The sequence below is a fragment of the Canis lupus genome, chromosome 11 (genome assembly GCF_003254725.2).
Source record: "Canis lupus dingo isolate Sandy chromosome 11, ASM325472v2, whole genome shotgun sequence".
In the NCBI taxonomy this organism is placed as follows: Eukaryota; Metazoa; Chordata; class Mammalia; order Carnivora; family Canidae; genus Canis; species Canis lupus.
Window position 1 is genome coordinate 36,917,711 of NC_064253.1, and position 17,380 is coordinate 36,935,090.

Below are 17,380 nucleotides of genomic sequence, written 5' to 3' on the forward strand. Positions count from 1 at the left end.
CATTCCCCACCATTATGACACAGCTAGTTAGAATGGTGGAATGGCTTTTGAAGACTCAGTTACAGGGCAACCTTGGTGGCAGTACCTTGCAGGGCTCAGGCAAGATTCTTGAGGGTGCTCTATATGCTATGAATTAGCATCCAAATATTGTGCTACTATATCCATAGTCAGGATTCCCAGGTCCAGAAATCAAGAGGGTAGGAATGAGTGGCACCACTCACTATTATACTTGGTGACTCACTAGCAAAATTTTTGCTTCCTATCCCCATGACCTTATACTTTGCTGGCCTAGAGGTCTTAGCTCCAAAGGAAGGAATGCTTCCACCAGAAGCCACAGGAATAATTCCATTGAATTGGAAGTTGAGAGCCATCCAGCCACCTACAGTTCCATGTGCCTCTGAATCAACAAGCCAAGAAGATGGTCACTGTGCTGGTTGGAGTATTTGGCTTTGACTACCGAGGGGAAACTGCACTACTACTCTACTGGAGATCCCCTAGGGGTATCTCTTAATATTAGCATGCCCTGTGGTTAAAGTCAATAGAAAATGCAAACCAGCTAGCACTACTAATAGGCCAGACCCTTCAGGAATAAAGGTTTAGATCACCCCACCAGGTAAAGACAATCAGCTGAAGTGCTTGAGGAGGGAAAAGGGAACACAGAATGCATAGTGGAAGAAGGTATTTATAAATACCAGCTATGACCACAAGACTATTCACAGGAGCAAGGATTATAATTATCTTGAGTATTTCTTCTGTACTTTGTTGAGTGTGTGTGTGTGTGTGTGTGTGTGTGTGTGAAGTTGACAAGGGGTGGACTCGTGATAGTTAATTTTATGTGTTCAGTTATGGTGCCAGATTTGTGGTCAAACATTCTGGATTTTTCTATGAGGGTATTTTGGATGAAATTAATATTTAAATCACTGGACTGTGAGTAAAGCAGGTTGCCTTCCAAAATGGGGAGATGGGGCACTCACCCATTCAGCTGAAGGTCTGGATAGAACCAAACACTGACTTCTCCCAGAAAGAGAAGATTCTGTCGGCAAAGAGCCTCCAAAACTTAAATTGCATTGACTCTTTTAGGTTCCCCCTGCCCATCTTGCAGATTTTAGATTTGCCAGCCTCCATAATTATGGGAACTAATTCCTTAAAAGATTGGTTTTGTTTCTCTGGAGAACCATGGCTAGTACACTAGGTTTGGGCTATTACATATAACATTACTATGACCATTCATGTATAGGGTCTTGTGTGAACAAAGTTTTCATATCTCTAGAATAAATACCCATGAGTGTGATCACTGGGTAATGCAAGAGGTGTGTGTTTCACTTGGTAAGAAACTGGAAAGGTGTCTTCGAGAGGGCTTACACCATTGCACAGTCCCACCGCCTTGGTTGAACTTGATCTTCCATTCTTCAGGACTTGGTATTGTTGGTATGTTTGTTTTAGCCATTCTCATAGGCACGCAGTAGTGATATTTTGATTTTTAAGTTCATTCCTCCACCTTATCACATTTATAATTATTTGTTTTTCCATCTCAAAAACCTGCATTAGTCATATTTTCAGAAAGCATGGGTTGATGGGGGAACTGGATGGTTTGGGTTTGGATAGACATAGAACTATTTTCCAGACTGGTTATCTGAAGAAAGAACTTCAGCAATCACCGTGGTGGATTTTGTAAGAAATTTCTAAAAGGTCTATTTACTATCTATTGCTGCATAACAAATAATCTTAAAACCTAGTGGCTTACTTAGAACATTTATTTAGGCCAGTTTCTGTGGGTCAGGAATCTGAGCACAGCTTAACTGGGTTCTCCAGGACTGGACCTTTCAGAAGGCTGCAGTCATAGCCATAGCCATTTACTTTCTAGTTCACTGAGGTAGTTGGTAGGCTTCAGTGTTTTGCAGGCTGTTAAACCAAGGGCTTTAAATCCTTACTAGCTATTGGCTGAAGGCTGTCCTCAGTTCTTTGCCACATGGGTCTCTTCAATGTGGAAATCTGTTTCACCCCCGCCCCCCCCCCCTCACACACACACACACACACACACACACGGGGATTCCACAACAATGTGAATGATAGGACATGGAGATCATTAGGAACTGCTGGTGCTGCCTACTGCAGCAGGTGTTTAGGTTTGACAATCTAGATGAAGCAGAAGCTACTGCGGAATTTACCTTGAAGCCATCTTTGCAAGGTAAGCATAAATTTTACTTATAGAATGATTGTTTATTTGTGGTAATTTGGGGAAGGAAGACAGATGGAGCATATGGGTTGCAAAATTGCAAATATCTCTTGGCACCACTACCATAAGATATAAACAACGGAATTCATCTCCAATAAGAGTGAATGTTGTCACTTAAAGAGGTTTAACAGATAAATTTAAGGAGGTAGTTGATTCTCATCTCTAAACTTGAGATCAAGAGGCTGGGAAAGCACAATTAAGCTTCCACAGCAACATAAAACTAATATTAGAAATCCACAAAGTTAGAAAGCCAAGTGAGTATTCTATGGCTCTTTCTCAGATTTAAAGTAGAAATAATGTTCATAGCCAGAAGCAAGCAGTATGAAAAGTTAGAGTTTCAAGACCAGAAAAGAATAAGCCTTGGGTGCCTCAAATCTACCATACCAAAGGCCTTGGGAAGCCTCCTAATAAATTAAACTGGAAGTTAAGGAATTTTAAATTTTTTATTTAATTTTTTAAAGTTTTACTTCCAGTTAGTTAACATACAGTGTTATATTAGCTTCAGATTGTACTATATAGTGATTCAGCACTTCCATACATCACCTGTTGCTCATCACAAGCACACTCCTTAATTCCCAGCCTCTATTTCACCCATCCTCCCATCCCCCCTCCTCTGGTAGTCATCAGTTTGAGTCTGTTTCTTGGTCTGTCTCTCTCTCTTTTTCCCTTTGCTAGTTTGTTTTGTTTCTTAAGTTCCATGTATGAGTGAAATCATATGGTATATTTTTCTAGCTGACTTATTTCACCTAACATTATACTCTCCAGCTCCATCCATGTCTTGCAAATGGCAAGATGCCATTCCTTCTAAAGGCTGAGTAATATTCCATTGTATAGATACCACATCTTCTTTATCCATTAATCCATTGATGGATACTTGGGCTGATTCCATATCTTGGCTATTGCAAATAATGTTGCAATAAACATAGGGGTGCAAATGTCCCTTCAATTAATGTTTTGTATTCTTTGGGTAAATATCCAGTAGGAGGATTACTGGATCAAAGGGTAGTTCTATTTTTAACTTTCTGAGGAAACTCCATACTTTTTTCCACAGTGGCTGCACCAGTTTAAGGAATACTTTTCAAAACATATATTTGTGCAATATATGCATATTACTAGGAGGAAACACCACAATCTGATTAAGATTAGTTATCTCTGGGGCCCCTGAGTGGCTCATTCGGTTGAGTGCCAGACATAATCTCACAGCTGTGGGATTGAGCTCTGAGCCAGGCTCTGTGCTCAGTGCAGAGTCTGCTTCAGATTCTCTCTCCCTCTTCCTCCTTATTTTATCTATCTGAAATAAATAAAATATTTACAGAAAAAAAAAAAAAGGAGATGAGGGATGCCTGGGTGGCTCAGCAGGTGAGCATATGCCTTCAGCCTAGGGCATGATCCCAGGGTCTTGGGATCCAGTCCCTTATCAGGCTCCCTGTAAGGAGCCTGCTTCTCCCTCTGCCTGTGTCTCTGCCTCTCTCCCTGTGTCTCTCATGAATAAATAAATAAAATATTTTTAAAAAAGGAAGATGAATTATCCTTGGATAGAGGACTGAGATTTGTACTAAGAGATAGAATTGCTTATTACAATGTATCTTTTTTTTGTTGTTTCACTATGTTTCCATGAATATGTATTTCTCTTTCCATTTAAAGACAGTTTTAAAAACTCTTTAAACCATACCCGAAGCAGATAAAGAAAATGGAAATGACAAATTACCTAGAAAGTGACAACAAGGAAAACGCTTTTTATCAAAAACCTATGGGACATTGGGCAGCCCTGGTGGCCCAGTGGTTTAGCGCTGCCTTCAGCCCAGGACGTGAACTTGGAGACCCAGGATCGAGTCCCACGTTGGGCTCCCTGCATGGAGCCTGCTTCTCCCTCTGCCTGTGTCTCTGCCTCTCTCTCTGTGCCTTTCATGAATAAATAAATAAAATCTTTAAAAAAATAAAAAATAAATTAAAAAATGGACTGAAAATAAACTAAACATGCAACTGAACAAAAAGAAAAAACAAAACAGAAAAACAAAATAAACCTAAATAGGAGGAAAGAATTCATGAAAATGAAAATAATTAAGAAAAACTACACACACAAAAAGATGAAAACAAAACTGATACTTAAAGCTTAATTAATTAACTCTGGCAAGGCAAATTATGGATAAGAGAGAAAAATGAAAACATAATATTAGGAATTGGAAAAAAATACATATGGGTACAGGGTTTCCTCTTGGGGTGATGAAAATCTGGAAGTGGATGGTAGTGATGGTGGCATAAACTTTGTGATTATACTAAAATTGTTTTTAGATCAGTAATTAGAGTCAAACTGTTGCCCTGTTTAACCATAGAAGTATGCCCAGGCTGCAGAATTAAAGAGATATTTCACAGAATAGCTACAATTTCTAGCTAAAACAATATCAGCAAGAACTGGAAAAATATGCCTGGAAATGAATCATGAGGGTAATGAACAGAATATAAGGCCGGATATAGAAGAGTTTGTCGATATGGGACACTCTCCTTTAACTCATCATTTAACACCCTACCAGGAACACCTGAGACTGGCCTTAATATATTGCTGGTATAATTCCTTGAAGCTCAGAGGGGAAATACCCTATTTTAAATTAGGTGGAGGTGCCATAATTACTCCAGTAATTGAGGAAGGGGTCAAATGGTTCAGAGTAGGCATGCTAGACTATATTTATAAAGACTGTAGGACTCACCAGCTGTGTTGCCCAGTAGGGCCTAGAGGACACTCCCTTTACTAGAACAATTAGAATTCTCTAGTGAAGGGGTCACTAAAAGCATTAAGAAGCTCAATGGTGGAGCATCTGAATGACTCAGTTGGCTAAGTGTCTGTCTTCAGCTCAGATCGTGATCATAGAGTCCCAGGATCAAGCCCCGCATCCGGCTCTGTGCTCCGCGGGGAGCCTGCTTCTCCCTCTCCCTCTGCCTGCTGCTCTCCTGCCCTCTCTCTCTCTCTCTCTCTCTCTATGTCAGATAAAAAAAAAAAAAAAAAACTCTTTCAAAAAAAAAAAAGCTCAGTGGTGACTGTCTTGTAGGCTGAGGTTGCAGCTATGAAAATGAGCGAGCTCCCTAGAGACAATTAAGGTAAGAGGATCCCAAAATATCAGAAGCCAAGTGACAGCACCTAAGACAATAAAAGGCAAGGTGGACATACCTGCCATGCTGCAAAGCCAGAATGGAAGCGGAGTCCCTAATCCTCCAGGCTCTGTAGTGAAAGCGATAGACCACAGTGTTCCTAAGTGTGAAGCAGATGGATGGGTAGTCAATTAGGTAATTTTTTATCTATATAATCTAAAAAAGGTCACAGGAAAGAGAAGACTGATGTTAGCTGCTGCAATTAAAAAAAAATTATGATCCTTCACACTGTTTCCAGCCTGGAACCAGTGCTTAGGCCTAGAGTCCATTGACTGAAGTGTACCTTATAGAAGGACATGCCAACACCTCAGGTGTACTGCAGTGATTTTCCCAAGTCTTCCCCCCCCAAAGGGACCTATCTATAGTTACAGAGTAATTGCACACTGTGAAAAAAGGAACACTCCTTTTTTGGATATAAGATTGGAACTGACATTGGTCCCAGGGACCCCAGACACTATCATAACCCTTCATTAAAGTGGGTCAATCATATAGAGGTCAGGTACTAGGTGGAGTTCTGGTCAAGTCTTCACCCCAGTGGCCTCTGTGGGCCCAGGAATCTACTATGTGGTCATTGTCCTTGTTCCATCAAGGATATCATCAAAATGGATGTAATTTTCAGCTGACAGAATCATGAGACTGGTTTTCTGGCATGTTATGAAAGAGTTGTAATGGTAGGAATAACCAAGTGAGAGCCTCTGAAGCTGCCTCCTGCCTGAGCCAAGATCGTAAATCAGACACACTACTGCATGTTTATCATAAAGAGACAAAACCAGGCCAATCTTAAAGACTTTAAGAATGTCAAAATGGCCAGCATTCATGATTCCATTCAGCTCACCAGTCTGGACCTTGCAAGAATCAAAACAGCTTGTGGTGGACAGTACAAATTAAATGGAAGTTCCAATTATGGATCCTGTATTGAATTGATGTCTTTATCAGGTTGATCAGCAGAGCCCCAGGCCAATGATATGCAGCTCTTGATGTGGTAAACTCATTCTTCTCAATGTCATCAGGAAAGAGGATCAAAGCAGTATGCAAATACATCTTTACTTGGAGAAGAAAAAGACACTCATGGTTTGGTCTAGAGTTCTATTTATCTCCCATTCTTTGTCACAATATAGCCTGCAGGAATCTTGACTGGACACTCTGCAAAATATCACCTAGTCTGCCACATTAATAACATCAGGTTAATTAAACCAGATGAATAGGAAGCAGCAGGTACTCTGAATGCCAGACACATACATTCCAGAGGATGGAACTCAACCCTACAAAGACTTGAAGGTCTGTTGCATCAGTAAAAATCTTAGGTATCTGATGGTTTGAGGATTTCCAGACATACTCTCAAAGATGTAGAATAAGTTCTTGCACTTTCTTCCATGTACACAAAAATGCAGCACTAGGTAGACTGCTTTAGATTTTGGAGATAGCATTATTTCTCACTTAGGAATACCCTTCCAACCTGTTTATTGGGTGACTCAGAGGGCCTGAAACAAGAGAGGGCCCTGTGACAGATTCAGACTGGTGTAAGCAGCACTCCCTTTGGACCAATGACCCAGCACATCCCACAGTGCTAGAGGTATCTGCAGTAAATAAGAGTGCTGAGAGGATTTCTGCAAGCCCCAATAGGAGAATTACAACACAGACCTCTAGGTTTCTGGGGAAAGACTACACTGTCTCTAAAGAGCAGCTCCAGGCAGCCCACTGACAAGGTTCATCAAGGGGCTATGTAACCAGAACAGAGCTGTCTCTAAGCTGGGTATTGTCAGACCCACCAACTCATACGTTAGGGTAGTATCCTGTTTCACAGTAAAATCACATGTCCTTGAAGGCAAATTCATCACTTTACCTGTGCAATTTGATTGTTTTGTAGGTATTACAAAATAGCAAATTAATTGTTAATGGAGTTTTATGAACTGTGGCCCTATCCCATTTAGTTTAGTGAGTAAATTGTTTTGATATATTCATTTCATGCAAATAAGTTTTAAAATGAGTTTTTCCATTTTCTCTTGTTTTTGTCTTTCTCAAAAACCTCTTCCTTACCTTAAAAATTATATATTTAAAAAATCCTTCTATATTACACCCAGCACCTAATAAATAGCTTTGTTCTTTTTTTACGTGTTGATTTTAATCCATCTCCATGCTTCATGTGTAATGTGATGTAGGGACCTATTGTTTTTCCAAATTAATAGCAAATTTTCCATCCCTTCGCCTTTCCTTTTTCCCAATAATATGAAGAATTCCCTTCATAATATACTAATTTCTCAAGTATACATGGTTCTGTTTATGGATTCTCTATAATGTGCAATTGACTTCCTGTACTAATAGCTCTCTGTTTAATTATTGTGGTTTTATATTGCTTCTTGATATCTGGTATGATATTACGTCCTTTGGTGTTCATTTGCTTGTGTGTGTTGTGTTTTTGGAAGCCTGTTATTGTGCAGTTTCTCTTCCAAATAAAATTTTAATTGAAATGTTTATTGAGATAATTATAGATTCCAATGCAGTTGTAAGAAACAATGCAGAGAAGAACTTATGCAAGTTTTACCCAGTTCCCCCTAAATAGCAACATTTGTAAACGCATAATATGTATAATATCGAAACTGGGAAATTGATATCAATACAACCCACTGATCTAATTCAGATCTCCCCAGTTTTACTTGTATTCATTAATGTGTATATATATGTTTAGTTCTATACAATTTTATCACATGCATAGGTTCATGTACCCACCACAGCACTCAGGATAGTGAATAGTCCCCAGGCAATGATTGCTCATGTTGCCTTTAAAAAAAATGTTTAAGGAAACTCTACCCCCAACACGGAACTGAACTCGTGACTCCCAAGATCAAAAGTCCCATGCTCTACCAAGGAAGCCAGCCAGGTGCCTCTGATGTTACCTTTGTGTAAGCATACTACTTCCGTCTGACTCCCACAGTAGCTATTAACTGTCTTCTATTTCTAAAATGTTGTCATTTCCATAGACATGGCCAACATGCACATGAGAAAATGCTCTGCATCACTTGCCATCAGGGAAATACAAATCAAAACCACAATGAGATACCACCTCACACCAGTGAGAATGGGAAAAATTAACAAGGCAGGAAACAACAAATGTTGGAGAGGATGTGGAGAAAAGGGAACCCTCTTACACTGTTGGTGGGAATGTGAACTGGTGCAGCCACTCTGGAAAACTGTGTGGAGGTTTCTCAAACAGTTAAAAATATACCTGCTCTACGACCCAGCAATTGCACTGTTGGGGATTTACCCCAAAGATACAAATGCAATGAAACGCCGGGACACCTGCACCCCGATGTTTCTAGCAGCAATGGCCACGATAGCCAAACTGTGGAAGGAGCCTCGGTGTCCAACGAAAGATGAATGGATAAAGAAGATGTGGTTTATGTATACAATGGAATATTACTCAGCTATTAGAAATGACAAATACCCACCATTTGCTTCAACGTGGATGGAACTGGAGGGTATTATGCTGAGTGAAGTAAGTCAGTCGGAGAAGGACAAACATTATATGTTCTCATTCATTTGGGGAATATAGATAATAGTGAAAGGGAATATAAGGGAAGGGGGAAGAAATGTGTGGGAAATATCAGAAAGGGAGACAGAACGTAAAGACTGCTAACTCTGGGAAACGAACTAGGGGTGGTAGAAGGGGAGGAGGGCGGGGGGTGGGAGTGAATGGGTGACGGGCACTGGGTGTTATTCTGTATGTTAGTAAATTGAACACCAATAAAAAAAAAATAAAAAAAATAAAAAATAAAAAAAATAAAATGTTGTCATTTCAAAAGTGTTATATCAATGGAATTGTATAGTATGCAACCTTTGGAACTGGAATCTAATTTTTTTCACTCAGAATAATTCCATTTATTCATTCAACTTCTATGTTTCAATAATGTGTTGTTTTTGCTTGCTGAGTAGTATTCCACAGCATGAATGTACCCGTCTGTTAAAACTGTTCATCTGTTGAAAGACATGCGGACTGACTCCAGTTTGGGGCTGTTAAAAATAAAGCTACTATGAACATTTGTGTACAGGCTTTTGTGGAAACATACATTTCCATTCCTCTAGAATAAATGATCAAGAGTCTTCTCTGGTTGGTATGATAATTAGGTGTTTAAGTTTTAAGGAAATTGGCAAACTGGGGTGCCTGGATGGCACAGCCGATTAAGTACTCGACTGTTGATTTTGGCTCAGGTCATGATCTCAGGCTTGTGAGACTGAGTACTGCCTTGGGCTCTGCGCTCAGTCAGGAGTCTGCTTGTCTCTCTCTCCCTCTCTCCCTGCCCCTCTCCCTCTTTCAGGAGTGCTCTCTCTCAGATAAATAAATAAATCTTAAAAAAAAAAAGAAAGAAGTTGACAAACTGTTTTCCAGACAGGCTGTATCATTTCACATTTTCACCAGCAATATATGAGTGATTTCTCAGAGCAAAATCTTTTAAGCTTGGAGAAGTCCAATTTGTCATTTTTTTTGTTTATAGTTAATGCTTTTCATGGCAATTCTAACAACTCTGCATAGCCCTATGTCCCCCCAATTTTTCACTATATTTTAATAAAATAGTTTTATGTTGTATTTTAACGTCTGTGACCCTTTTACAGTTAAATTTTTAAAATTTTATTATTATTATTTTGTTTAGAGAGGGGAAGGGAAGAGCAGAAGGAGAGGGAGGGGGAGAACCCCAAGCATGCTCCACACCCAGTGTGGACCCCAACTCAAGGCTTGATCTCATGACCCTGAGATCATGACCTGAGCCAAAATCAAGAGTTGGTTGCTTAACAGATTGAGGCACCTACGTGCAACTTTTGCAGTTAATTTTTGTATGCAGTATACAGTGAAACTTGGGTCAAGTTTCACTTTATTTTTTTCTAGGGATATTCAATTACTCCATACCATAAGTGTAAAAGGCTATCCTTTTTCAGTGGTTTCTGAATTTTTTCAAAAATTAGTTGAGCATATTTGCATGGGTCTACTTTTGAATTCTCTATCCTGTTTCATTGATCTATGTGTCTATCCCTCTGCCAGTACTACACCATATTGATAACTGTAGCTATATATTAAGCTTTAATACCATGTAGAGTCTTTTCTTTCATTTTATTCTTCTTAGTCAAGATTACTTTAACTATTTTATGGCTGTGGGACTTTCCATATAATTTTAGAATAACTTTGCTGAGGTTTTTATAGAAATTTGAGAGGAATGATATCTCTGGTGTGTTGAGTTTTGTAATCCACTACAATGTATGTCTCTCTCTCCATTTATTTAGATCTTCTTTGATTTATTCCATCAGAATTTCACAATAATCAGATCCTAAACATATTTTGTTAAACATATACCTACGCATTTCATCTTCATTGGAGAAATTGCAATGGTATTGTATTTCAATTTTGGTTTCCATATGTTTATAACTAGTATATGGGAACATGATTGGTTTTGGTATGTTGAACTTGGGTCCTATAACCTTGCTGAATTCACTTATTACTTCTTGAAGGGTTTATTTTTGGTTTTGTTTGTTTGTTTGTTTGTTTTTTCCTTTTTCTTTTTGTTTTGGTAGATTGCTGTGGGATTGTCTACATAGACAATCATGACATTTGTAAATAAAGATGGTTTTATTTCTTCTTTTCTAACTGGTATGTCTTTTAGTTCCTTTTCTTACCTTATTGCACTGACTAGAATTTCTGGTACTGCGTTGAACAAGAGTTCAGAGTTAGAGTGAATGGCCTTCTTTTTTCAAATAATTTTTTTAATTTAGGGACTCCTGAGTGGCTCAGTGGTTGTGCGTCTGCCTTCAGCTCCAGGCATGAGTCCTACATCAGGCTCACTGAAGGGAGCCTGCTTCTCCCCCTGCCTGTGTCTCTGCCTCTCTCTCGGTCTCTCATGAATAAATAAATAAAATCTTTAAAAAATTGTTTAAATTTAATTTCAATTAATTAACATACAATATATTATTAGTTTCAAAGGTAGACGTCAGTAATTCATGAGTCTTATATAAAACCCAGTACTCATTATATCACATGCCTTCTTAATGTCCATCACCCAGTTACTCCATCCCGTCATGCCCCATCCCTTCAGTAACATTCAGTTTGTTTCCTATGATTAAGAGTCTCCTATGGTTTATCTCCTTGTCTGATTTCATCTTGTTTTATTTTTTCCTCTCTTCCCCTATGATCCTCTTTTATTTCTTAAATTTCACATATGAGTGAGATCATATAATTATCTTTATCTTATGATAATTATCTTTCTCTTATTGACTTATTTTGCTTAGCATAATACCTTCTAGTTCCATCCATGTTGTTGCAACTGGCACGATTTCATTTTTTTTTAAATGGAGATAAAAAAACACACACACACATACATATATATACATACATACCACATCTACTTTATCCAATCATCTGTTGAAGGCCATCTGGGCTCTTTCCATAGTTTGGCTATTGTGGACATTGCCATTATAAACATTGGGCTGCAGGTGCCCCTTCAGATCACTATGTTTGTATCTTTTTTTTAAAATTTTTTATTATTTATTTATGATAGTCACAGAGAGAGAGAGAGAGAGAGAGGCAGAGACACAGGCAGAGGGAGAAGCAGGCTCCATGCACCGGGAGCCCGATGTGGGATTCGATTCCGGGTCTCCAGGATCGCGCCCTGGGCCAAAGGCAGGCACCGAACCGCTGCACCACCCAGGGATCCCCACTATGTTTGTATCTTTGGGGTACTTAGCAGTGCAATTGCTGGGTCATAGGGTAGTTCTATTTTCAACTTTTGGAGGAATCTCCATACTGTTTTCCAGAGAGGCTATACCAGCTTGCATTCCCACCAACAGTATGAGAGAGTTCCCTTTTCTCTGCATCCTCACTAACATCTGTCACTTCCTGACTTGTAATTTTAGCTGTTCTGACTGATGTGAGGTGGTATTTCATTGTGAATTTGATGATGCCAAGTGATGTGGAGCATTTTTTCGTGTGTCTATTGGCCATTTATTTGTCTTCTTTGGAGAAAGGTATGTTCATGTCTTCTGCCCATTACTTGACTGGATTATTTGGTTTTTGAGTGTTGAATCTGATAAATTCTTTGCAGATTTTTGATAATAGCCCTTTATCCGATAAGACATTTGCAAATATCTGGTCCCTTCTGTACATTGTCTTTTGAATTTGTCAACTGTTTCCTTTGCTGTGCAGAAGATTCTGATCTTCATGAAATCCCAATAGTTATTTTTTGCCTTTGTTTCCCTTGCCTTTGGAGATGTGTCTAGCAAGAAGTTTCTGTGGCTGAGGTCACAGAGGTTGCTGCCTGTGTTCTCCTCTAGGATTTTGATGGATTTCTGTCTCACATTTACATCTTTCATCCATTTTGAGTTTATTTTTGTGCATGGTGTTAGAATACACTGCAGTTTCATTCTTCTGTATGTGGCTGTCCAATTTTCCCAACACTATTTTCTGAAGAGATTACCGTTTTTTCCATTGGATAGTCTTTCCTGCTTTGTCAAAGATTAGTTGACCATAGAATTGACGGTCTACTTTTGGGTTTGGGTTCTCTATTCTGTTCCATTGATCTATGTGTCTGTTTGTGTGCCAGTACCACACTGTCTTGATGATCACAGCTTTGTAATAGAGCTTGAAGTCCAGCATTGTGACACTACTAGCTTTGGTTTTCTTTTTCTTTCTTTTTTTTTTTTTTTTACATTTTTTAAAATTTAAATTCAATTTGCCAACATATAGTATAACAGCCAATGCTCATCCAATCAAATGCCCCCCTCAGTGCCCATCACCCAGTTACCCCATCTCCCACCCACCTTCCCTTCCACTACCCCTTGTTCGTTTCCCAGAGTTAGGAGTCTCTCATGGTTTGTCTCCCTCTCTAATTTTTCCTACTCAGTTCCTCTCTTTCCCCTTCTAATCCCTTTCACTACTTATTATATTCCATGTATGAGTGAAACCATATGATGATTGTCCTTCTCTGATTGACTTATTTCACTCAGCATAATACCCTCCAGTTCCATCCACTTCGAAGCAAATGGTATGTATTCGTCTGTTCTGATGGCTGACTAATATTCCACTATATATATATATATATATATATATATATATATATATATATATATATATATCACATCTTCTTTACCCTTTTTCAACATTCTTTTGGCTATTCAAGGTCATTTCTGGTTCCACACAAATTTTACATTTATTTATTCTGGCTCTCCGAAAAAAGTAGATGGTAGTTTGATAGGGATTGCATTGAATGTATAGATTGCTTTAGGTAGCATAGACAATTTAACAGTATTTGTTCTTCCAATCCATGAGCATGGAACATTTTCCCATTTCTTTGTGTCTTCATCAATTTCTTTCATGAGCGTTCTAAAGTTCTCTGAGTACAGATCCTTTGCCACTTCAGTAAGGTTTATGGGTGCAGCTGTAAATGGGATCAACTGCTAAATTTTTCTTTATTCTGTCTCCTTGTTAGTGTATAGAAATGCAACTGATTTCTGTGCATTGATTTTATATACTGCAATTCTGTCAAATTCCTATATGAGTCCTAGCAATTTTGAGGTCTTTTGGGTTTTCTGCATAGAATATCATGTCATCTGCAAAGAGGGAGAGTTTGACTTCTCCTTTGCCAATCTGGATGCCTTTCATTTCTTTTTGTTGTCTGACTGCTGAGGCTAGGACTTCTAGTACTACATGAACAACAGTGGAAGAATGGACATCCTTGTCATGTTTCTTACCTTAGAGGAAAGGCTCTCAATTTTTCCCCATTGAGAATGATTTTTGCTCTGAGCTTTTCAGATGGATTTTATGATATTGAGGTATGTTCCCTCTATCCCTAAGCTGTGAGAGTTTTAATCAAAAAAGGATGCCTTACTTTGTCAAATGCTTTTTCTGCATCTATTGAAAGAATCATATGGTTCTTGTCCTTTCTTTTATTAATTTAGTGTATCACAATGATTGATTTTCAGATGTTGAATCACCCTTATAGCTCAGGAACAAATCCCACTTGGTCATAGGGAATAATCTTTTTAATGTACTGTTGGATCCTATTGGCTAGTATCTTGGTGAGAATTTTGGCATCCATGCTCATCAGGCATATTGGTCTGTAATTCTCCTTTTTGGTGGGGTCTTTGTCTGGTTTGGGGATCAAGGTAATGCTGGCATCATAGAATGAGTTTAGAAGTTTTCTTTCCATTTCTATTTTTTGAAACAGCTTCAGAAGAATAAGTATTAGCTCTTCTTTAAATGTTTGGTAGAATTCCCCTGGGAAGCCATCTGGCCCTAGACCCTTATTTGTTGAGAGATTTTTGATTATTGCTTCAATTTCCTTGCTGGTTATGAGTCTATTCAGATTTTCTTTTTCTTCCTGTTTCAGTTTTGGTTGCCTGTGAGTTTCTAGGAATGCATCCATTTCTTCCAGGTTGCCTAATTTGTTGGCATGTAGTTGCTCATAGTGTTCTTATAGTTGTATTTCCTCAGTGTTGGTTGTGATCTCTCCTCTTTCAGTCATGATTTTATTTATTTGGGTCCTTTCTCTTTTCTTTTTGATAAGTCTGGCTATGGGTTTATCAGTCTTATTAAATCCTTCAAAGAACCAGCTGCTAGTTTCATTGATCTATTCTACTGTTCTTTTGGTTTCTATTTCATCGATTTCTGCTCTAATCATTATTAATTCTCTTGTCCTGCTGAGTTAAGGCTTTATTTGCTATTCTTTCTTCACCTTTAGGTGTAAGATTAGGTTGTGTATTTGAGACCTTTCTTGTTTCTTGAGAAAGGCTTGCGTAGCTATATACTTCCCTATCAGGCTCACCTTTGCAGCATCCCAAAGATTTTGAACAGTTGTGCTTTCATTTTAAATTGATATTTTTTAAAAATTAAATTTTAAAAATTCTTTATAATTTTTTAATTATTTTTAAATTCTTTATAAATTTCCTGGTTGATCCATTTGCTCTTTAGTAGGATGCTCTTTAGCCTCCACGTATTTGAGTTTTTTCCAAATCTCCTCTTAAGATTTGTTAATTTCAAAGCCTTGTGGTCTGAAAATCTGTGGGAAATGGTACCAATCTTTTGGTACCAGTTGAGACTTGATTTATGAGCCAGTATGTGATCTATTCTGGAGAATGTTCCATGTACACTTGAGAAGAATGTGCATTCTGTTGCTTTAACATGGAATGCTCTGAATATATCTGTGAAGTCTATCTGCTCTAGGGTGTCATTCAAAGCCCTTGTTTCCTTGTTGGTCTTCTAATTAGATGATCTACCTGTCCATTGCAGTGAGTGAAGTGCTAAAGTTCCCTACTATTATTGTATTATTATCAATATGTTTCTTTAATTTTGTTATTAATTGGCTTATATAACAGCCTATCTGGATAAAGTATTCTTGGCTGCATATTTTTCTCATTTGTATCTTGAATATATCATCCCAGTCCTTTATGGCCTCCTAGGTCTCTGTGGATAGGTCTGCTTGTCAGTCTAATATCTCTACCCTTGTAGGTTACAAACCTCTTATCCAAAGCTGCTTTCAGGATTTTGTCTTTGTCTCTGAGATTTGGAAGTTTCATTATTATATATTGGGGTGTTGAACTATTTTTATTGATTTTGAGGAGGGTTCTCTGTGTCTCTTGGACTTGAATGCCTGTTTCCTTCCCCAGGATAGGGAAGTTCTCCACTAAAATTTGCTCCAATATACTCTCTGCACACCCCTTCTTTCCTCTTCTTCTGGGATCCCAATTATTCTAATATTGTTTCACTTCATGGTATCACTTATCTCTCAACTTCTCCCCTTGTGATCCAGTAGTTGTTTATCTCTTTTTTCTCAGCTTCTTTATTATCATTTTGTCTTCTATATCACTAATTCTCTCTTCTGTCTCATTTATCCTAGCAGTTAGAGCCTACATTTTTTATTGCATCTCATTAATAGTATTTTTTATCTTGACTTGATTAGATTTTAGTTTTTTTATTTCTCCAGAAAGGGATTCTCTAATGTCTTCTATGCTTTTTTCAAGCCTAGCTAGTATCTTTTAATCATTATTCTGAACTCTAGTTCCACCATCTTACTTATGTCCATACTGATTAGGTCCCTGGCAGCCGGTACTGCCTCTTTTTTAAAAATATTTTTATTTATTTATTCATGAGAGATACATGGAGAGAATGAGAGAAAAAATACCAAACTAGGAACAATGATCCCAGAGAAATATACACTAAACAAGTCAGAAGAACCTTGAAGCCAAAAAAATTTTTTTTAAATAAAGAGGGAATATAATCAGACAGGTGAATAGGACAGAGCCATACACTAGATGCTGTGTGTATTTTGGTTCTATTTGTTAGAAAACTAGGTCCCAAAATTGTAAGGAAAGAAAAACTTATATATGTACCAAAATAAAATTAAATACAATGAAAGGATAGACTGTAACTCTAAGAATGAAAATTTAAAAAGATTTTAAAACAGGAGTTGATAAATTGTTTGAAAAACAAAAAAGAAAAAGGTTAAAATTTGAAAGACTAAAGAATCATGGGGAAAAAAACTATGAATTCTATGTACTAATTTCCCCTACTGCTGGAGTTTTGCAGTTCTCCATGATGGATAAACTTGGTCTTAGCTAGATGTTCTTGCTTCTCAGGGAGGGGCCTGTTGTGTTGATTCTCAGGTGCCTTTGCCCCATGTGGAATTGTACCACCTTGCCAGGGAGCCATGCTCAGTAAGCAGCTCTGGATTGCTCTTTGTGGATTTTTTCCCTGAAGACTTTCTGAGAAGCTTTAGAGGATAGGAGTGAAAATGGCAGCCTCCCAATCTCCAGGCCCCAGAACTGAAAGCTCGGCCCCACTCCTCAGTGCACCCTCAGGGAAAAGCAGTCAATCCCTCCTGTCTCCCTGGTCCCCATCCACACTCTGTGCTCACCGAGCACATGACTGAGCATTTCTATCTCAGCACGCAACCCTGTTTGGAGCCTCCAAACTCTGCAGACTCCTGTGGCTCGCACCCACACAACTCTTCCTGAGGTAGGAAGGGG

General features: G+C 38.4%; 1 long non-coding RNA gene across 2 annotated transcripts in view; it reads left to right on the forward strand.

The window, feature by feature from the left end:
* Positions 1 to 88: 88 nt before the first annotated feature.
* Positions 89 to 17,380, forward strand: part of LOC125756052 (uncharacterized) — a 63,357-nt gene continuing 46,065 nt past the window's right edge. For both annotated transcript variants that reach the window (XR_007414009.1, XR_007414008.1), the window contains exon 1: positions 89 to 2,188. This is a non-coding gene — a long non-coding RNA (uncharacterized LOC125756052). The remainder of the gene's footprint in view (positions 2,189 to 17,380) is intronic.